Source organism: Lithobates pipiens, unplaced genomic scaffold (assembly GCF_037356315.1).
Source record: "Lithobates pipiens isolate NorthernLeopardFrog02 unplaced genomic scaffold, aLitPip1_a1.2 Scaffold_16, whole genome shotgun sequence".
NCBI classification, from domain to species: Eukaryota; Metazoa; Chordata; class Amphibia; order Anura; family Ranidae; genus Lithobates; species Lithobates pipiens.
In genome coordinates this window covers 183,330,763-183,344,999 of record NW_027507748.1, presented here as the reverse complement: position 1 = coordinate 183,344,999, position 14,237 = coordinate 183,330,763, and positions in this window count along the sequence as shown.

Here is a 14,237-nt window from a genome sequence, read left to right as displayed (position 1 = left end):
TCAGAGGGCTCTGGGCCATAAATGGAAAGGCCAGTATGGTGGCCTGGAATTATGGGTGGAGCCCGGTGGAGTATATAACCAGCCCGTTCGCCTGGCTCCCTCGTCGGTTCCGGTGCGCGATACCCACCCACCCATCCCCTTTCAGGGCATTTCTCAAGCATTGTACTCCTCGGGCGAGTACTCATTTCACTCCATTTCATTTTCATTTCATTTATTACTCATTTCTCTATCAAGGGTATGCCCCCTTATTTTGGTATACCCTACGTTAGGCCAGGGCACACTTTCAGGTCCGGTTCAAGTAAGCGAGTTTGTGTTAACCTTGTTTGTCATCCTTATCCGTATCGGTCAAAGGGCTCTGGGCCATAAATATATATATATATATATTAGACTGACTGTATATATATATATATATATATATATATATCAAATACACTGCTACTAACTTAATAACTCAAGCTATCTTGCAAACAACACCACACGCGGCCGCCGTATAGGCAGCCTTATAATGTGTGGGGCGTGGACTTAGTTCCCCTGAGCCATGATTGGCCAAAGGCAGCAGAGCGTGCTGTAATTGGCCAAAGCATGCAAGTCAGGTGCATGTTGTGGCCAATCATCATAGAGCAATGCGATTTCTACATTATGGGGCATTCTGCAGCACTCAGATTTACTGTGAATACCCTGTAATGTTTGCTGTTTGGCAAACGGGCGAACACCCGATATTCGACTCAAACTTATGTTCGACCCAAACATCAACCTCATCCCTATGTGAAACACATATTAACAAAAATTATTTTGAAAAAAAAATTAATAAACAAAATAGTAAAAAATAATAAAATATTAACAATAAAAAACTACTGATATTGTCCACTACCCCCAATCATTGTGAAAAAAAGTAATACAAAAAAAATAACAAAAAATTATAAAAAATAAAATTGTAAAAAAATTAAAAAAAACTGACACTGTCCATTGCTCTACTGACACCATCCGCTGGCGCCTAAAAAGCATTTAGAAAAAAAAAATTGTAATAAATAAAAAAAAGTAAAAATAAAAAACTATTGAAACCGTCCATTGACCTTCTGACACCATTCTGCACATACTACCAACCGCTGTACACTCTGTACTCCTCACCTGCACATTCTACACACCTCCATACACTACGCACTCTTCTCCTGCACATACTGCCCACCGCCATACACACCGCACTCCTCTCCTGCACATGCTACCTATTTCCTTACATTTCCTATTTAACATTACCACATTTTGCACTATGTACAGTAAGTCATCTCAGACTCTATTAAACCACACCCCACTTAAGCCACAATCAATATTTTGTGCAATTTAAGTCATGCCCACAGTGCATGTTTTTTTTATCAATGACTAGGGCCCACCTTTAATCTTGCACATAGGCCCACTGATTTCATGATATGCCCTTGCCTACACATAATGTCCCAGGGGTGTTCTATCAGATTTAGGTCAGGCGCGCATGGAGCCATTCATTGGTATCAATTCCTTCATCCTCCAGCAACGGGCTGCATACTCTCGCCACATGAGGCTGGGCATTGTTGTGCACCAGAATAAACTCAAGGCCCACTGCACCAGCGTAAGGTCTGACAATGGATCCATGGATTTCAATCCTGATACCCAGTGGCAGTCAGGGTGCTATTATCTAGCCTGCAGAGGTCTGTGCATCCCTCCATGGATATCCCTCCCCAGACCATTACTGACCCATCACCAAACTGATCATGCTGAATGACGTTACAGGCAGCATAACATTCTCCAGGGCTTCCCCAGACCCTTTCCTGTCTGTCACAAGTTCTCAGGGTGAACCTGCTCTTATCTGTGAAAAGCAGAGGACACCAGTGGCTGATCTGCCAATTCTGGTGTTCAATGGCAAATGCCAATCAAACTCCATGGTGCCGGGCAGTGACCACGGGGCCCACTAGAGGACATCAGGCTCTCAGGCCACCCTCATGAAGTCTGTTTCTGATTGTTTGGTCAGAGATATTCACACCAGTGGCCTGCTGGAGGTCATTTTATATGGCTCTGGCAGTGTTCTTTCTGTTCCTCTTTGCACAAAGAAGCAGGTACTGGTCTTGTTGATGGGTTAAGGATTTTCTACAGCCCTTTCCAGCACTCCTAGAGTAACTGCCTGTCTCCTGGAATCTCCTCCATGCTCTTGAGACTGTGCTGGGTGACACAGCAAACTTTCTGGCAATGGCATGTATCGATGTGCCGTCCTTAAGTCGTTGGTCTGCCTGTGCAACTTCTATAGGATCCACGTATTACCTCATGCTACCAGTAGTGACACTGACCCTAGCCAAATGCAAAACTAGTGAAAAACAGTCAGAACAGATGAGTAGGGAAAAAACAATTCGGTGGCCTCCACCTGTGAAACCATTCCTGTTTTGGAGGTCATCCCATTATTGCCCATCTAGTGCACTTGTTAATTTTATTAACAAACACCAAAGCAGGTGAAACTGATTACCAACCCCCTGTGCTCCTGATCAGATCAATATCCCAGGAGTTTAACTGACTTGATGCTATACTCTGATTAAAAAGTGTTCCTTTACATATTTTTAGCAGTGTATATATTTACAATATATACACTTTCTGACTGAAAAATATAGAAGACACATAACATAATATTTAGTGAATATGTAGGAATTGCCTATCAATCAACAGCTGTTTATATTAACATTTTTATCCGGATTCCTTAAGGCATAATATAGCATATAGTGTGCAGTAGTCAGGAGTAAGCAATGTACAGCTCAGCCTAAAGTGTGCAGTGGTTCGCATATAGCATATAGCATAACTTACAGGGTAAAATAGATAAGAATATGCATAATATGCCATTTGTGGTTAATTAAATAATGTCACATTCCTGCTCATTATTTCTTCTTACATTGGCCAGTATAGCACCCTTAATATTGGTAATAAGTGAAGGTACTCCCTTTTACATTGATGTCTAATGTGTATGATGATAGGAATAGACCAATCAAGGTGAAAATTAGTTCTAACAGATAAACAGTGAAGCAGATTTTCCTTAAAAAAAAAACATATGTATTATGAAAGCATACTGCATGTGGCCTTGTTCTGGCCCTAGGCTGCAAGCTCTCTGATCACAATAAAGGGATTGCTCATTAGACATTAAACACTTGGATGTGTACTGAAGAGTGCCTAGTACAAAAGTTGAAATTACTTAAAGGATTCTTTGAAATGTTATTTGGGTGACAGCATTAAATACAGCCCCCCCCCCTCTTCAGGGCTACCGTATATACTCGAGTATAAGCCGAGATTTTCAGCCTCTTTTTTGAGGCTGAAAGTGCCCCCCTCGGCTTATACTCGAGTCATCGCTGTCTGCCTGCTCGATCAGCGTGTCGAGCAGACAGACAGCGGACATTCTACCATTCAAACGCCGCGCCTCCGCCTCCGCCTTCGCCTGTGATAGGCGGAACACTGAATTTCCCAGCAGCCTGTGTTCCGCCTATCACGGACATCGTCTCATCCTCGTACTACGGACGAGGATGAGACGATGTCCGTGATAGGCGGAACACAGGCTGCTGGAAAATTCTGTGTTCCGCCTATCACAGGCGAAGGCGGAGGCGGAGGCGCGGCGTTTGAATGGTAGAATGTCCGCCGAGGCGCCGACGAAGAGCGGCGATCCTGGCAAGGCACGGGACGGAGGCAAGGCAAGGCACGGCACGGGACGGGACGGGACGGAGGCAAGGCACGACACGGGACGGAGGCAAGGCACGGCACGGGACAGAGGCAAGGAGGCAAGGCACGGGACGGAGGCAAGGAGGCAAGGCACGGGACACAGGCTCGGGACACAGGTAGGCTGGACACACACACACACACACACACACACACACACACGGACACACACACACAGGGATGGATGGATACACACACACACAGGGATGGATGGATGGATGGAGACACACACACACACAGGGATGGATGGATGGAGACACACACACACAGGGATGGATGGATGGATGGAGACACACACACACAGGGATGGATGGATGGATGGACACACACACACACAGGGATGGATGGATGGATGGAGACACACACACACAGGGATGGATGGATGGACACACACACACACAGGGATGGATGGATGGATGGACACACACACACACAGGGATGGATGGACGGACACACAGGGATGGACGGACACACAGGGATGGACGGACACACACACAGGGATGGACGGACACACAGGGATGGACGGACACACAGGGATGGACGGACACACAGGGATGGACGGACACACACACAGGGATGGACAGGCATGTCTCACCCTCGGCTTATACACGAGTCAATAAGTTTGCCAGTTTTTTGGGGGGTAAATTGGGGGCCTCGGCTTATATTCGGGTCGGCCTATACTCGAGTATATACGGTAAGTAAAAAAAAAAAAAAATTTATATAAATACCTTAATCTTTATCTACTATATATATAATAAAAAGTTTAATCTCTATAAAGATATAGTATGTAATATGTATAATATATTCATGTAAACTATATGGTGGGGAATTCAACTAGTCTGACGATCAAGGTGACTTAATGTTCATATAAAATATAATTTAATCAATAGAATCATTATTTATGTCTGGCTTATGGTTATATCATTAGACTTAACTGCTATACAGTAGTATTCAATCAATAACTAATTGAAGACTGTTAAAATTCAATAAAATATTAAAGGAACTACATTGTAGCACAAACTTAAGAAATCAGGTGGATCTGACCTGAAGACCTGCAGAGTTGGTTCACCAAAATTCTATAATGTATAGTATATCTAATCAGAGCACAAAACAAAAAAAAAAAAAACATTTCCCATATGAATGGAAATGAACGAGGGGGCGGTATGGACTCAATCCTGAACAGTAAAATTACTATTATTAGAATCGCAATCGGATTCACTAGATGATCTATATTAAGGCTTGATAAAGACTGTGGGTGATAAAATTAGAATTACAGAATTAGATAAAATAGAGGTATAAGAAAAGAAGGAATAGGTGAAAATAGGTGAGAGAGGTGAGGTTGCGGGAGTACAGATTGATAAAGAGCAGAGTGAAGTGCTCTAGAGAATGTGATGAGCTGTATGATGATGAGAGGACATTGGAAGAGGTAAAAAGTATACTGGGAAGTAAAGGGTGTACTGACAGATGAGACTGGCAGACTCATGAATACATTAGGCTGAGACAAGAGGCTGTGGGTAATGAGTGCAGAAAGACTGGGAGTAAAAATCTATGAGCTTAAAATGGTTGTAAAGGCTCAAGTTTTTTTTGCCTTCATGTTTTTTTACCTCTATGCATGAAGGTAAAAACATATTCTATGTGCAGCAGCCCCCCTAATACCTGAGCCCCATCTTGCTCCAATGACGTGAACAAGAGCGGAAGCTCTCTGGGGTCTCTGCTTCCTCATTGGCTGAGACACCAGTGGGAGTCATTGAATGAAAGCGAGCTGCTTGCTGTGGGGGCACTTGGTAGGGGGGAGGGGCCAGAGGCGCCATCTAGGCACCCAAGAAGAGGAGGATCAGGGCTGCTATGTGCATAAAGAAAATAAAACTCAATATCACTTATTTTATATTCTCTATATTTGGCAGTATGGAACAGGAGGAAAGATATAAACTAGAAAGCTGAACATTAAGGAGAATAGTTGTGTAACACTAGTACAGATCTGTGTAGCAGTTACATAAGAGAAAATAAACAAATTAACTAGTAAAGGCAATGGTCACGATGTGCAAGGAGTGCACAGATGGACTGGAAAGTTATTTGGAGAGCGAGGCTCCATGCAAACTAGCTTATTTTGAAGCTCCTACCAGCTACTTTGAGCATTTTTCTCTGCCCCTAGAAACAAGCGTATGTCAAGCATCAGCTTCTGGAAGCAGAAAAAAGTGCTCTTTTTGCATTTTTGGGAGCGATTTGCCAGCAGAAAAAATAAACTGACAGCTGCCAGAAGCGCCTAAACGCTGTTAACCATTGATAAGCACCAGCATTTTTTTTCTTTCTCAGCCAGCGTCCCCACGGTATCCTTAACAACCAGCATATATTGTAGCAGGTTGTTCAAAAGCAGGCTGGAAGCTGGCCACCACGTCTGGCCAAATGGATGGTTTATCAGCTGTCACACAGGGATCCCCGCTGACAGCTGAATTTAAACAATAGCTGGCAATCAAAATTGAGGGGAAAAAAGCATCAGGGTCCCCCCTATCCATATTAGGCCTTTTTGGGTCAGGTCCAGAATTTAGGAGCAACCCCACCGCAATTTTTTTTTGTTTAATGGCGGAGAGTCCCAACCCAAAATCCATACCAGACCCTTATTTGATCAGTCAGTGTGGAAGACCAGGAAAGGGGGGGGTGAGCCCGCCCCCCCACCTGAACCATACCAGACCCCATGTCCTCAACATGGGGGTGTGGGCAATGATGTCACAGGTGAGTGGGGTCACCTGGTGACGTCACCAGGTGGCCCCACCCCTTAGTTCATTTAGTGATGGGGGCAGCAGAGCTGTCAAATGGTGGGAGGTAGTGGAGCTGTATGATGGGAAGAGTCGATGCAGAGAATTTGGGGGGGGGGGGGGGGGTCGGCTGCCAGTGTTTATCGTGATTGATGATGGATCTATACTGGGGGATATTTTATTTTATTTTTTTAAATAAAGCACAAAATCTGTGTGTGTATTTTTATTTACGTTTTTACACTTTTTGGTGAATGAGTAGGGGTACAATGTACCCCTACTCATTCACATAGGGGGGCTGAAATCTCCAGTAAGTCAACCCCCGCACCTCCAAAACCACAGGGTCAGGGTATGGTATAGACAGCATCAGACTGAATAACATAATTTTGATGGGAAGATAGAGTGATGTTCAGATGGAAACGTAAAGCAACTGAATAGAGACAGAAGTGGAATGACTGGGTAGAGAAAGCAAATCAACAGGAGTGAAAAGAGCTGGTGAAGGGGAGGGATGAGCCACACTCCCTGTGTTCTATACAAACAGAGTTTGGCAAACATAAAAGTTTGGATGCCAAAGCCCACTGAAATCAATGGGAGCTGAATATGTCAAATTGCCCATTCTCTGTGCCAATAGGCAAGGTGGTATAAAAACAAATGTGAAAGTGTGCCCTGGGAAACATGAACCAGTGGCAAGAAAAATGTAAAACAAAACTCATTCTGCCAGGAGCAGTGAATGCTTCAGTGCTTAAAGTTAATGTTAACAATAACATTGCCAAATTCCTTTCACTTTAGTGCTGGGGCCATATTTTCATGTTTTGCACACTTGCTAATTGCCCAATTTATGCCTGATGATTAATTATTTTCCACCCTAAATATTCATAAATAAATAGTACACTTAATAAAATATTCATGTGGGCACAGTATGTACATGCACATGAGTATGCATATATAAAACATACAGATGTCTGTAATTACAATCACATGCATACACATATATACATATTGTATCACAAGCCAGACATGTTGGGAAAATCAAACAGTCTCTATTTTCCAAAAGATAAAATAAAACAGTTGGACTTCAGTGAAAAATAAACAGTTCACATTTCCAGTAGACAACGTAATACTTAAATCTATCCCAATACAGGGTTTTTAAAGTCTCTGTCTACTTCAGGAGTCCCAAAAATGTCACAAGAGCTAAACAGCAGAATCTCAGTGACAAGACAATCCATAGAAATGTACTGTGTCCTGCTCCACTGAATACTTTACAGACACCTGCTGGCTGCTTCCTGCCCTTTTCAGCCCTCTCTTGCAGAAGAGTAACCTTTTCAGGACCATAGTCTGTCTATTAAGACACACAGTATGACTTGGCCCCACCTCTTGGATTTGGTTGCCAATGGATTCCGCTGCTCTCACTGAGTCCAGTGAGAAGGGAGAGAGAAAGCATCACAACTGCTCTTGGGCGCATCGCTGGATAGAGGGTGGGCTCAGGTAAGTATTTAAAGAGGGGGGAGCTGCACCCAAAAGGTTTTTTTTTTTACCTTAATGCAGAGAAGGCATTAAGGTAAAAACACATTTAGCCTTTACAACCCCCTTAAGCGAATAAACACTAGTATTATTATTAAAATGCATACTGCAGGATGTTTATCCAATGCATAAAAACAAAGAATCATCAGGAAACAATATACACTCCAATTGAAGTGAGTGGCGGCCATCTTGGATGAGGGCAACTTTTGAGTTTCTATGGGCTTATGATAGTATTTATACATGTGATTGCAATTCTATTTGTTATTAAAAAAATGACATACTTTTCCATGGGGGGCTCCTTTTCTCTTATATATGTAATGGGGTGAACAAGTGGTGTTAAGGAAATCCAAGAGGTGAAGTGGTATTACAAAATTATCTGATGAGTGAGGTGTGAAGTCTATGTGGCCTGTCTCTCTTGGAGAATTAGGCACGTTGATGCACTTTTCTGTTTGAATCACTATTGTATGTCACTGTTTACCTATTGGAGTGATCACGAAGCATGAACAGTTCACAGTGGACTTTGGTTACATTTTGTTATGTGTCACATGTAGGCAGTGTTGTTATTTTTTGTTGTTGTGCTTTCTTTTGGTTGCTGTTGATTGAAAGCATGTTTTTGTGAACTTAAAAAGGGGAAAACTTACTTACAATTTTCCCAGGATTGTTGAGTCCTGCATGGGAATCATAATTCAGAGGCGCTGAGAAATTTTGGGTGGGGTAAAGCATCTAACCCTGACAAGGCTTACTGGGGGGGAGGTGGGTACTCTGAAAGCAGAACGAGCCAGGAGTGCTGGCAGGGGACACCAGAAGAGGTAGATCAGGGCTGCTTTGTGCAAATTTGCAGAGAGCAGGTAATTATAAAATGTTTGTTATTTAAAGCGGAGCTCCACTTAAAAAAAATAAAAGTCAGCAGCTACAAATACTGCAGCTGCTGACTTTTAATAATCAGACACTTACCTGTCCCAAAGGCGGATCCAGAGTCAAGTCTCGGGAGGGGCACTGCCAGAAAATAAGGTGTTGCTTATTGGTGGTGGTGATGTTAACCCCTTCCCTGCCAGTGTCATTAGTACAGTGACAGTGCATATTTTTTAGCACTGATCACTTTATTAGTGTTAAGCCCCGTACACACGAGAGGACTTATGTCTGACAGACTTCCAAAGGAGTTCCGCCGGAGTTCCGACGGAGTTCTGACAGACTTTTCGGCCGAACGGACTTGGCCACACACGATCACACTAAACTCCGACGGATTCGAACGTGATGACGTACGACCCGACTCGAATAAGGAAGTTCATAGCCAGTAGCCAATAGCTGCCCTAGCGTTGGTTTTAGTCCGTCGGAGTAGCATACACACGAGCGGAGTTTTCGAAGGGGACCGGGTCCGGCGGAGTTCCTTCGGGAAAATTTGAAGCATGTTCCATATTCTAAAGTCCGTCAGACTTTGGTGAATCAAAAGTCCGTTGCAGCCCACACATGATCGGATAGTCTGACGGACTCGGTCCTTCGGACTTTGGATGTTGAAAAGTCCGCTCGTGTGTACGCGGCATTACTGGTCCCCAAAAAGTGTCAAAAGTGTCAGTTAGTTGTCCGATCTCTCCGCTGCAAGGTGGCATTACCGCTACAAATCACTGATCGCCACCATTACTAGTAAAAAATAATTAAATATAAATGCCATAAATCTAGTATGTAGGCGCTATGAATTTTGCGCAAACCAATCAATAATCGATTATTGCGATTTTTTTTTACCAAAAATATGGAGCAGAATACATATTGGCCTAAACTGAGGAAGAAATTTTTTTATAGCAAAAAATTTTTTTTTTTTAAAAATTGTCACTTTTTTTCTGTTTATATCACAAAAAATAAAAACCGCAGAGGTGATCAAATACCACCAAAAGAAAGCTCTATTTGTGGGGAAAAAAGAACATCAATTTTATTTCGGTACAGCATTGCATAACCGCACAATTATCAGCCAGCTGCAGGGGTGAAGATTAAACAAGTCAAGACTAAAAGGGCATTTTTTTCATACATAATGGCACACATGTATTTTGCGATTTGTCACATGACATGCATTCATACTTTTACTCACGTTTAGTCAATTATTTTGGTGCTCTGATGAGGGGAGGGGTTCCCATGCAGGAGCAATGGAGTGGAGATTGATGGGATGGATGGATCCAGAAATCTTCTCAATAAGTCTTCTTCCTGTAATACTGTATTCAAGTCATGAACTTGCAGACTGCAAAAGGTGGAGAATATGGAGGAGGTGGGTGGAGCCAACACTAACTCAGGGGCAGCAGAGGCCTGTAGCGTGGACAAGATGGAGGGAGGAGGGTGCATGCCAGTGGGTGGGGCCAACACAGTCAGGGACAGACTCGGCGGAGAAAGAAGAATGCTGGCTCTGCAGTCAGTCACAGAATGACTGTGGATGCCAGCAGCTGGATAATATGATTATGATGATTAGTGTGACTGCACTGGTCTGCAACTACTACCTTCTCTCCTCTCCCTGGCCGGTTCTCCAGCAGCTCCGCATTATGACGTCACTCGTTGCTAGACGCCAGGCGGCCCAGGCGTTAGCAACGAGTGCAGGGAAGAGACTCCACCCACCTGTTCCTCCTGCTGTTATCAAGTCTCTCTCTCTGCGCCGCTGATCGGCTGACGTGAGAGAGACTTAGCAGCAGCAGCCGCAGAGTCCTGAAGCGAGTAAGACATGTCATGCCATTCATTGTCACGTCAGTCAGTGCTATTTCGGGGGGGGCAAGTGCCCTGTTGCCCCCCCCTGGATCCGCCCCTGACCTGTCCCAAGGTCCAGTGATGTGGGAGAATGAAGCCCCGCTCATCTCTCTTTCCTCTCTGCGGTGCCGGCATTGTCACTGTGAGCGCCCAGCTGTGGCTTCACAGCTAGGCATGCGCTGCGCATTCGTGAGCCATGCAGCACGCAAGGACTGGAAAAGGTGATCTTCCTTCCAGCGCCGCGGAGCCCCGGGAGGAAGTGGGAGCTGGAACCCTCTAAAAAGAGCGTTTCCGCTCCCCCAAAAAAATGACATGCCAAATGGGGCATGTCAGGGGGTCACCTTCCCTTAAAGCGGAAGTTCCATTTTTGGGTGGAACTTCGCTTTAAAAAAAATCCATCATAATCACTTTAAATACTGTCAGATATGACTCCCCATTCTTAAGCATTGTTTTTTCTTTTTTTTTTCTTTTTAGTGTCTTGGGTAGTTTTGATCTATTCAAGTGAGCATTTGTAGCCATGTGACATTTCTAACTTTTATAATTTTCTGCAAGGGACTAGCATTGCTTTTACAAACCTTATAGTATTAGTTGGTTTGTGTTATTAGGGTTCACTACCTCACTTAAGTTGGACTATTATATAATTTAAAGAGCTATATGTACACGTGATCTAGTGTTCCCTTTCCCAGAGGGCCCCCAGTACACTCCCACAAATGTCCTGGGATTGTTGCACACTATTGGTAATGATTTTGATACTGCTTTATACAACATTGATACTTCCTGTTTCATTATTGCTGATAATGTATTTATTCAATTGTTTTGTTATCTCTGATATCTCTGTCCTCCTAAGGAAGCGGTATCCCTGCGATACATGTCAAGGAATTGAGAAACCTTTGGACTTTACCCACAGCCATCGAGTTAGCGCTTGCAGTGCTGGTTGTTTGCACTTATTGAGTGATGTATTGTGTTTTAACTGTAGATGTCTTCATTTTAATTTATATTGCTTACATTGTTTAATACAATTTGTTGTAGAGTTCTTGGGGTACCAATAAAGTTAATATTTTTAATTTTTTTTTATTTATTTTTTTAGGGATTAGTTCTAAAGTGGTCATATAATCCTATTTTCCTATATTCACATTTTATTTTAATGTTTTTACTGCTGTCCTTTCTGCTCTATTGATATTTAAAATTCTGGGCCCCAAGTTGCTGTGTGGTTCATTAACCACTTTCAGACCGGACCATTTTGCTGGTCAATGACCAGAGGTCTTTTTACAATTTGGCACTGCGCTGCTTTAACTGGTAATTGCGCGGTCATGCAATGCTGTACCTAAACAAAATTTGCGTCCTTTTCTTCCCACAAATAGAGCTTTCTTTTGATGGTATTTGATTGCCTCTGCGATTTTTATTTTTTGCGATATAAACGTAAAAAGACCGCAGATTTTGAAAAAAAAATGATATTTTCTACTTTTTGTTATTAGAAAAATCCAATAAACTCAATTTTAGTCATACATTTAGGCCAAAATGTATTCAGCCACATGTCTTTGGTAAAAAAAAAGTCAATAACTGTATATTTATTGGTTTGCGCAAAAGTTGTCACATCTACAAACTAAGGTACGTTTTCTGGAATTTACTCAGCTTTTAGTTTACGACTGCCTATCTCATTTCTTGAGGTGCTAAAATGGCAGGGCAGTACAAACCCCCCCCAAATGACCCCATTTTGGAAAGTAGACCCCCTAAGGAAATTGATAAGTGGCATGTTGAGCCCATTGAATATTTTATTTTTTTGCCTCAAGCGATTGAATAATGACAAAAAAAATGTTTTTTTTTTTTTTACACAAAGTTGTCACTAAATGATATATTGCTCACACATGCTATGGGCATATGTGAAATGACACCCCAAAATAAATTCTGCTGCTTCTCCTGAGTACGGGGATACCACATATGTGGGACTTTTTGGGAGCCTAGCCGCGTACGGGGCCCCGAAAACCAAGCACCGCCTTCAGGCTTTCTAAGGGCGTAAATTTTTGATTTCACTTCTCACTACCTATTACAGTTTTGAAGGCCATAAAATGCCAAGATGGCACAAAACCCCCACAAATGACCCCATTTTAGAAAGTAGACACCCCAAGCTATTTGCTGAGAGGCATGTTGAGTCCATGGAATATTTTATATTTTGCCACAAGTTGCGGGAAAATTACAAACTTTAATTTTTTTTAATTTTTTTTTTCACAAAGTTGTCACTAAATGATATATTGCTCACGCATGCCATGGGCATATGTGAAATGACACCCCAAAATAAATTCTGCTGCTTCTCCTGAGTACGGGGATACCACATATGTGGGACTTTTTGGGAGCCTAGCCGCGTACGGGGCCCCGAAACCCAAGCACCGCCTTCAGGCTTTCTAAGGGCGTTACAGTTTTGAAGGCCATAAAATGCCAAGATGGCACAAACCCCCCCCAAATGACCCCATTTTGGAAAGTAGACACCCCTAAATTTAGGGGTACACTAGTGAGACTAGGTAATAAATGGCGGGTGCCCTGAAACTATAAAAAAATAACTAACCAACCAGCGTCACCTGTAACAGTTATATGGTGATCACTGGTGAAAGGGTTAACTAGGGGGCAATCAGGGGGCTTTATGCGGTAGTATATGGGGGTCCCTGGCGCTATAAAAAGCTGCGGCGAACCTAAATACCTACCTGCCTAACTAGCGTCACCTGTGACACTAATACAGCGATCAGAAAAACGATCGCTTATTAGGCTGGGTTCACTCTGGAGCGATGCGGGAACTCCACAAATCCGCGGCGGGTTCCCGCATCGCATGCCTCCCGGCGGCAGTTCACACTGCCCTATGCGAACTGCTGGGAGTGTCAGTGAAATGTTAATGACACCCCCAGATCAGTTCGCATATCGCAGTGCGATCTGCAAACTCGGATCGCATGGTGTGAACACCCATGCGATCCGATTCTGCTGCGGACCAGAAAAAGGGTCCCGTGCGAGTTTGCGGCGGGTGCGGCGGGTGCGACGCAAATTCAGCCATACTATCTGTATGGCTGAACTCGAATCGCACAGAGATCGGATGTGATTTGCACTGCAGTGCGGTGCGAATCACATCCGTTCTCATAAACCGCTGCAATGTGAACCCAGCCTTAGTGACACTGGCGACGGGGGGTGATCACGGGGTTAAACCTTTATTGGGGGGTTAGGGGGGTACCTTAGAACTAAAGGGGGCTAACCCTAACTGCCCTAACAGTTATTACAGTCACAAATGACACCCGCCGGGTGATCAGGGGGTTAAACCTTTATTAGGTAATAAATGGCGGGTGCCCTGAAACTATAAAAAAATAACTAACCAACCAGAGTCACCTGTAACAGTTATATGGTGATCACTGGTGAAAGGGTTAACTAGGGGGCAATCAGGGGGCTTTATGCGGTAGTATATGGGGGTCCCTGGCGCTATAAAAAGCTGCGGCGAACCTAAATACCTACCTTCCTTACTAGCGTCACCTGTGACACTAATACAGCGATCAGAAA